This window comes from Mustela putorius, unplaced genomic scaffold (assembly GCF_011764305.1).
Source record: "Mustela putorius furo isolate JIRA1106 unplaced genomic scaffold, ASM1176430v1.1 tig00000831_pilon_pilon_pilon, whole genome shotgun sequence".
NCBI classification, from domain to species: domain Eukaryota; kingdom Metazoa; phylum Chordata; class Mammalia; order Carnivora; family Mustelidae; genus Mustela; species Mustela putorius.
This window is the reverse complement of record NW_025421490.1, coordinates 409,282-417,656: the sequence shown is the minus strand read 5'-3', so window position 1 is coordinate 417,656 and position 8,375 is coordinate 409,282. Positions and strand designations below refer to the sequence as shown.

Genomic DNA, 8,375 nt, shown 5'->3' with positions numbered 1-8,375 from the left:
GGACCCAGAACTTTGAGTCCCAAACACCGAGAGAACTAACTAGGGAGACAGACAAATGAGAAACAGTGCAGATGGCACATGCTGTTGAGATGTGGGTGAGAGCTTGGGTTTCCACTTCTCTGAGCATCTGTCCTCTGAGCTACTGGTTCCCTCGAAATTAGAAAAACAAGACTAAAGCACCCAGCAACAATGCCTTGAAGTTAAAGGACTGGCTTTCATTCGGAGATTTTGTGTTCTCCTTCCTGAAATGGTTAACAGTAAATGGTGAATTTCTTTTAATGTCCGGTGTCATCTCCCAAATGCCTTGGGTGTTTTTACCCATTTGTTACATCTAGAAACCAGTGTTCCAGCCCACCATGGGGCAGCCTTTCACATCATAATCACAGAATTATTCTCAGTTAGAGTGGTTGTCTAAGGTCATCATATCCTAGGAAAAGAGGGTATTCTGTCCATGTTATTGACTTGAGACCTTGGCAGGGTAAGTAATCTGCCTGGAGCAATTCAGTACCTAGCAGGAACACAGCAGGAATTCAGAAGGGAATGGCCTGAAACTCACATGTTCTGCCACCTTAGGCAATGTCCTTTTCACCACACCAGGATCACAAGATTTCTGATAAGATACATGTGTGATCTGCTTGATTGAAGAACTGTTAACTTTTCATAACCAGAAAGGGTTGGACTGGGGCCCGGAATAGCAGGAAGTTCAGTGGGGATGGTAGGGAGTGTCTTTAGAGAGGATCAGATTGGACTAGGGGAAATTTGGGATAGTTGTTATCGCTCTTGGTGGCTTTCCGCCCTGGCTGGCCGATGACTCAGACTAGGGGGTGGAGAGGAAGGCTTCGTGTGCTGCAGAGAGCAAGGAAGGAAATAAAGGCTTATGAGAGAATGGGAAGGTTCTATACCATGGAGGGGGACGGGGAGGGAACCTTAAAACTAGCTGTAAGGTCTAGTGTGTGCAGCTTCCAGAAAGCCAGGAGCCCTGAGTAGAAGTAGTGAAGGAGTGAGTGACTGCATCGCTCACACAAAATCCAAGCAGCGGGTCAAAGTGACCTTTAAAAATTTCTGTACATTTAGGGATGCCTGGGTGGCTCAGTTGGTTAAGCAGCTGCCTTCGGCTCAGGTCATGATCCCAGCGTCCTGGGATCGAGTCCCACATCGGGCTCCTTGCTCACAGGGAGCCTGCGTCTCCCTCTGTCTCTGCCTGCCACTCTGTCTGCCCGTGCTCGCTCTCGCTCCCTCTCTCTCTCTGACAAATAAATAAAAATCTTTTAAAAAAAAATTTCTGTACATTTAAACTTCGACAAATTCTGTTTTACAGCTCCAGAAAAACTGTTTTCAAAAATATAATTAATGACGTTGGTAAGGACATAGAGAAATTGGACCTCTCCTGCATTGTGGATTGGAATGCAAATGATGCAGGCCCTATGGAAATCAATGTATTGATTCCTCAAAAAGTTAATCATAGTATCACTACATAATTCGTCAGTTCCACTCCTAGGTATATATGCCAAAGAATAGAAAAACAATGCTCATAGCAGCACTGTGCATAAGAGCCAAAAGAAACAACCCAAATGTCTGTCATCCAATAAATGGATAAACAAACTGTGGTATATCCATGTAATGGGATATTAGCTATTAGCCCCCAAAAAAGAAATGAAGTACTGACACGGGCTACAGTGTAGACGAACCTCAGAAACAGCACGCTAAGTGAAAGAAGCCAGACCCCAGAGGTCTTACGTCATATGATTTCATTTATATGAAATAGCCAGAATGAGAAAAACCTATAGAAACAGAGAGAAGGTAAGTGGTTGCTAGGGGCTGAGGACAGTAGAAAATGGGGAGGAGACTGCTTAACAGGTGCAAGATATCCTTTTAGGGTGATGACACTGTTTTAGGACCAGATGTGGTGGTTACACAACACTGTGAATGTATGTAATGCTATTAAATTGTGCCCTTTTTTAAAAAAAGATTTTATTTATTTATTTGACAGACAGAGCTCACAAGCAGGCAGAGAGGCAGGCAGAGAGAGAGAAGAAGCAGGCTCCCCACTGAGCAGAGAGCTGGGTGCGGGGCTCGATCCCAGGACCCTGAGATCATGACCTGAGCCAAAGGCCGAGGCTTTAATCCACTGAGCTACCCAGGCACCCCAAATTGTGCCCTTTTAATGGTAAATTTTATCTTATGTGTCTTTTACCACAATGAAAAATGAGATGCGGGCGCCTGGGTGGCTCAGTGGGTTAAGCCTCTGCCTTTGGCTCAGGTCATGATCTCAGGGTCCTGGGATTGAGCCCCGCACCGGGATCTCTGCTCAACAGCGAGCCTGCTTCCCCCCCTCTCTCTCTGCCTGCCTCTCTGCCTACTTGTGATCTCTCTCTGTGTCAAATAAATAAATAAAATCTTTTTTTAAAAAAGGAAAATGAGATGAATTTTAACGGTCTAAAAATACATTTAATGCTAGTCACTTTAGTAACTAGTTACTGGTTAAAAGAATGAGAAGAATATTGTAATCTACATAATTGCCACGTGTTCCTCTTGAATTTAAATAATCAAATTTTAAAGGGTTCTTTTTTTCAACTAGTTGTATTTAAACCACTAGCAAATTGAAATAATTTTATGATCAACCCTGCAGTTCACTTTCATGAGATGATTATCAATGTGCAAATAACGTTAGGAGAAATGTGAATGAGAGGATTTCTTGTCTCCTTTTGCTGTAGTTGAATTGCTATAGTTAATAAAATTTAGCTACTCAACAATAGGAGAGAGAAGGAAATTAGAATTGTTTAGACATGAAAATCATTAAGGTCTTCTGAACTGGGTGTGTCATTGAATTCCGTATTTCATCGATTCTAAGATTCCTTTTTATTCACATTTTAATATTGCTGAAACTGAGAGTCCTCTTACAGCTCCTGAAGCCAGAACGTTCTGATACTTACAGCCTCTGAAGCTAGAAAATTCTAACTGGGCCTCAGAACATTTTTTTATTTTTCAGGTTTTATTTTATTTTTATATTCGAGTACATTTAACATACAATGTTATATTAGTTTCAGGTATACAGTATAATGATAAAATAATTCTCTACATTTCTTACAATAATTCTATACAATTCTGTACAGTATAATGATAAAATAATTCTATACATTTCTTAGTGCTCATCACAGTAAGTCTACCCTTAATTCCCTTTATCTATTTCACCCATTTGCCCCCGCACCTCCCCTCTGGCATGAGTTTATTCTCCGTATTTAAGAGTCTGGTTTGTCTCTTTTTTTCTTTGTTTTGTTTCTTAAGTTCCACATATGAAGGCAATCTCATGGTGTTTGTCTTTCTCTGACTGGCGTGTATCACTTAGCATAATATTCCCTGGGTCCATTCATGTTGTTGCAAGTAGCAACATCTCATTCCATTTTATGGATGAATAAATTGCATTGTAATTTACAACACACCACATCTTCTCTATCCATTTTTTCATTGATGGACACCTGGGCTGTTTACATATCTTGGTTCTTGTAAATAAAGTGAAAAAAATATCATTAGCAAATATCTTCACCCATTCAGTAGGTTGTTTCGTCATTTTGTTGATGATTTCCTTCACTGTGCTAAAGTTTTTTATTCCCAAAAATTTATTTTTGCTTTTGTTTCTCTTGTCAGTGAGACACACCCAGATAAATGTTTCCGTGGCTGAAGTCAGAGAAATTACTGCCTATGTTTTCTTCTAGGGCTTTTGTGGTTTCAGGTCTTGGGTCTTATTAGGTCTTTAATCCATTTTGAGTTTATTTCTGTATATGATGTAAGAAAGTTGTTCAGTTTCATTCTTTTGTTTGTAGCTGTCCAGTTTTCCCCACACCATTTGTTGAAGAGCCTGTCTTTTCTCTGCTGTTTCTCTGCCTCCTTTGTTGAAGATTAATTGACCATATAAGCGTGGGTTTATTTCTGGACTTTCGATTCTATTCTATTGATTTATGTATTTTTTGTGCCGTACTATTTTGATTACTACAGCTTTTTGGTGTGTATTGAAATCTGCAATTGTGTTACTTCCGGCTTAGTTCTTCTTTCCCAAGACTGTTTTGGCTATTTGGGGTCTTTTGTTGGTTCCATACAATTTTTAGGACTGTGTTCTAGTTCTATGGAAAATGTTGTTGGTACTTTGATAGGGATTACATTAAATCTGTAGACTGTTTTTGGTAGTATGGACATTTTGTCAGTATTGGTTCTTCTAATCCATGAGCATGGAATATCTTTCTGTTTGTGTCATGTTCAGCTTCTTTCATCAATGTTTTATAGTGTCCAGAGTATAGGTCTTTTACCTACTTGGTTACGTTTATTCCGAGGTATTTTATTCTTTTTGCTGAAATTGTAAATGGGATTGTTTTGTTAATTTCTCTTTCTGTTACTTCATTATTAGTGTATAGGAAGGCAACAGATTTCTGTATATTAATTTTGTATCTTGAGACCTACTGAATTCATCGATCAGTTCTAGTAGTTTTTTTGGTGGAATCTTTAGGTTTTTCTATGTCTAATATCATGTCATCTGCAAATAGTGAAAAGCTTTATTTTTTCCTTACCAATTTGGACATTCACTGTTTCTTTTCCTTGTCTGATTGCTGTGTCTAGGACTTCCATTTGTATGTTGAATGAAAGTGGTGAGACTGGAGATCTTTGACTGGTTCCTGATCTTAGAGGAAAAACTGTCAGTTTTTCCATCATTGAGGATGATACTAGCTGTGGGTTTTTCATATATGGTCTTTATTATGTTGAGGTATGTTCTCTCTAAACCTACATTGTTGAGAGTCTTTGTCATGAATGGATGTTACACTTTGTCGAATGCTTTTTCTGCATCTATTGCAATGATCATATGGTTTTTATCCTTTCTCTTGTTAACGTGGTATATCATGTTGGTTGACTTGCAAATACTGAACCACTCTTGCACACCTAAACTAAATCCCTCTTGATAGTACTGATGATTTTAATGTATTTTAAATGATTATTTAATGCTATTGCTAATATTTCATCGAGGATTTTTGCATCTATGTTCATCAAGGATATTGGCCTGTAGTTTTCTTTTTTCATAGTATCTTTATCTGGTTTTGGTATTATAGTAATGCTAGACTTATAAATGAATATGGAAGCTCTCCTTCATCTTCTGTTTTTGGAATAGTTTGATAAGAATAGGTCTTAACCCTTTTTTAACTGTTTGGCAGAATTCACCTGTGAAGTTATCTGATCCATGTCTTTTGCTCATTGTGTTTTTTGACTGCTGATTTAATTTTATTGCTAATAATCAGTCTGTTCAAATTATCTATTTCTTCCTGATTCAGTTTTGGGAGATTATGTATTTCTAGGAGTTTATCTGTTTCTTCTAGGTTGTCCAATTTATGGCATATAATTTTCCATAATATTCTCTTATAATCCTTTGTATTTATGTGGTATCAGTTGTTATTTCTCCTCCTTTATTTCTGATTTTATTTACTTGAGTCCTCTCTCTCTCTCTTTCTCTTTTTTGATAAGTCTGGCTAAAGGTTTATCAATTTTGTTGATCTTTTCAAAGTACCATCTCCTGGTTTCCTTGATCTAGTCTATTGTCATTTTGGTCTCTATTTCATTTATTTCTGTTCTAATCTTTATCATTTCTTCCTTCTACTGTCTTTGGGCTGTATTTGTTCTTCTTTTATTTACCTCCTTTAGATATAAGGTTAGGTTATTTGAAATTTTTCTTGCTGCTTGAGGTAGACCTGTAATGCTATAATCTTTCCTCTTAGAACAGCTTTGCTGTGTCTCCAAGATTTTGGACTTTCTTGCTGCTTGTCTTTTCATTTTCATTTGCCCCCAGGCAGTTTTTTATTTCCTTTTTGATTTTTTTGGTTGATCCATTCTTTGTCTAGTAGCATGTTATTTAGCCTCCGTATATTTGTGTTCTTTTCAGGTTTCTTCTTGTAACTGATTTCTAGTTTCATATTGTTGTGGTCGGAAAAGATATTTGATATGATTTCAATCTTTTTTAACTTCCTGAAAATTGTTTTGTGGCCTAACGTGATCACTTTGCAGAATGTTCCATGTGCACTTGAAAAGAATGTGTATTCCACTATTTTTGGATGGAAATGTTCTGAATATATCTGTTAGTTCCATCTGGTCCAGTGAGGCATTCAAAGCCATTGTTTCCTTGTCAATATTCTGTCTGGGTGAGATGTCCATTCATGTAAGTGGAGTGTTAATGTCCCCTACTATTATTGTATTACTGTCAATTTCTCCCTTTATGTCTGTTAATAGTTGCTTTATGTAGTTAGGTGTTCTCCTATTAAGTGCACACATATTTACAATTGGTATAGCCTCTTGTTGAATTGATTGTTCCCTTTATCATCATGTAGTGTCCTCCGTAGTCTCTCCTTACAGCTTTCATTTTAAAGTCTATTTTGTCCAATATAAGGATTGCTACTACAGCTCTCTTTCTGCTTCCATTTGCATGGAAAATGCCTTCCTATCCCTTCGTTTTCAATCTGCCTGTGTCTTTCAGTCTGAAATGAATCTCTTGTAGGCAGCATATAGATGAGTCTTGCTTTTTTATTCATTCAGTCACCCTATGTCTTTGAGCTGGAGCATTGTATCCATTTACATTCAAAGTAAATAAGGATAGGTATGCATTTATTGCATTTTGTTACTTGTTTTACAGATATGTTTGCAGTTCTTCTCCATGTCCTCCTTCTCCTGCTTCTTCCCTTATATTTTGCTGGTTTTCTTTAGTCATGTGCTTTGATTCCTTTCTCTTTAGTTTTTGCGCATATAATACAGGGTTTTGATTTATGGTTACCATTAGGTTTGTATATAACATCTGATGCATATAACGATCTGTATTAACCTGATGGTCACTTAAGTTTGAACCAATTCTAAAAGCCAATTTTGGCCAGTAACCAGAGGTGGTGGTAGTGATGGTGGTGAGCGGGTCCTTGCAGCCTAGGAAAATCCTGCAAAAAAGTCTCCATACCCAACTCTTGAAGATCTGAATGTAGACAAAGTTATTCAGGCTCAAACTGCCTTTTCTGCAAATCCTGCCAACCCAGCAATTTTGCCTGAAGCTTCCGCTTCCATCTCTCAAGATGGAAATCTCTATCCTAAATTGTATCTGGAGCTCTCCCAGGACATGGGGCCTGAGTTTAAGTGAGGAAGAAATCCATGCAAATATGGCTTTGGCCCCTGGGGCATCAGTTCAAGGACCTTCCAGTTTGGACTATATAGTGGCTTCATAACTGTTAACAGTGTTTGCATTCATAGAGCAGAAATTAAGCAAAGGATTCATGAAATCTTTTCATGTAAAGATCAAGATGGAAAAATTGGGTTCAGGCTTAATTCAATAGATAACAGTTTATTTGTTCAGCTGGTGCAGGCAAATTCTCCAGTCTCACTGGTTGGCCTGAGATTTGGGGACCAAGTGCTCCAGATCAGTGGGGAAAACTGTGTAGGCTGGAGCTCTAAAAAGCACACGAGGTGCTCAAATAGGCTTTTGGAGAGATGATTATTATGACTGTGCATGACAGGCCCTTTGAATGGACAATTACCAGGCATGAGAATAGTACTGGATGTGTTGGCTTTATCTTTAAAAATGGAAGGAAAACATCCACAGTGAAAGATAGTTCTGCAGCCAGAAACGGTCTTCTCAGTGAACGTAACATCTGTGAAGTCAATGGGCAGAATGTCATTGAGCTGAAGGACTCTCAACTTGCAGACATACTGTCAACATCTGAGACTGTAGTTACTATTACAATCATGCCAGCTTTTATCTTTGAGCATATTATTAAATGGATGGCACCAAGCATTATGAAAAGCCTAAGAGACCACACCATTCCTGAGGTTTAAAAGTCATGACACAATGGAAACTTCACTAAACTTCTCCAGTTTATTTTGTGGGCAATTTAACTTGATATTATAACTTTATATTATGCACTTGAAGCTTTCTAGGAGCCAGAGAGCATATGCTGATGAAGACCTTTCTATCTGACATTATAGTTGGGAACCTTACTATTTGGGTTGGATAACTTGTTCACACTTCAAGAGTGTTGTAGCCTTATCCTGGTTTTACAGATGTGAAACTTTGGACAGATTTACTGATTTTCATAGAGTAGTTTCTCTACTGGAAACCTGATGCTTTTATAAGCTATTATAGTTAGAATGACTGATACAGGCTTAGCTCTGTGTTAGAACCAACCACCTTTATCTAACATATCAGTATTGCTGTTCATATTACTTTAGTTCTATGGCATAGCTACATTTTTCATGTGTTACCATAGTCCATATAGAATGAATTCTTTTGATGGTTTTTCAGTTGTGTGTGTGTGTGTGTGTGTGTGTGCACATGTGTATGGGTGTGTGTGTAAAACACCAATTAAGTA

The 8,375-nt window shown here is 38.0% G+C and overlaps 1 pseudogene; it reads left to right on the top strand.

Moving 5' to 3' along the window:
* The first annotated feature begins 3,464 nt into the window (after window positions 1–3,464).
* Window positions 3,465–7,842, top strand: LOC101682508 (annotated as a pseudogene).
* The last annotated feature ends 533 nt before the right edge of the window (window positions 7,843–8,375 follow it).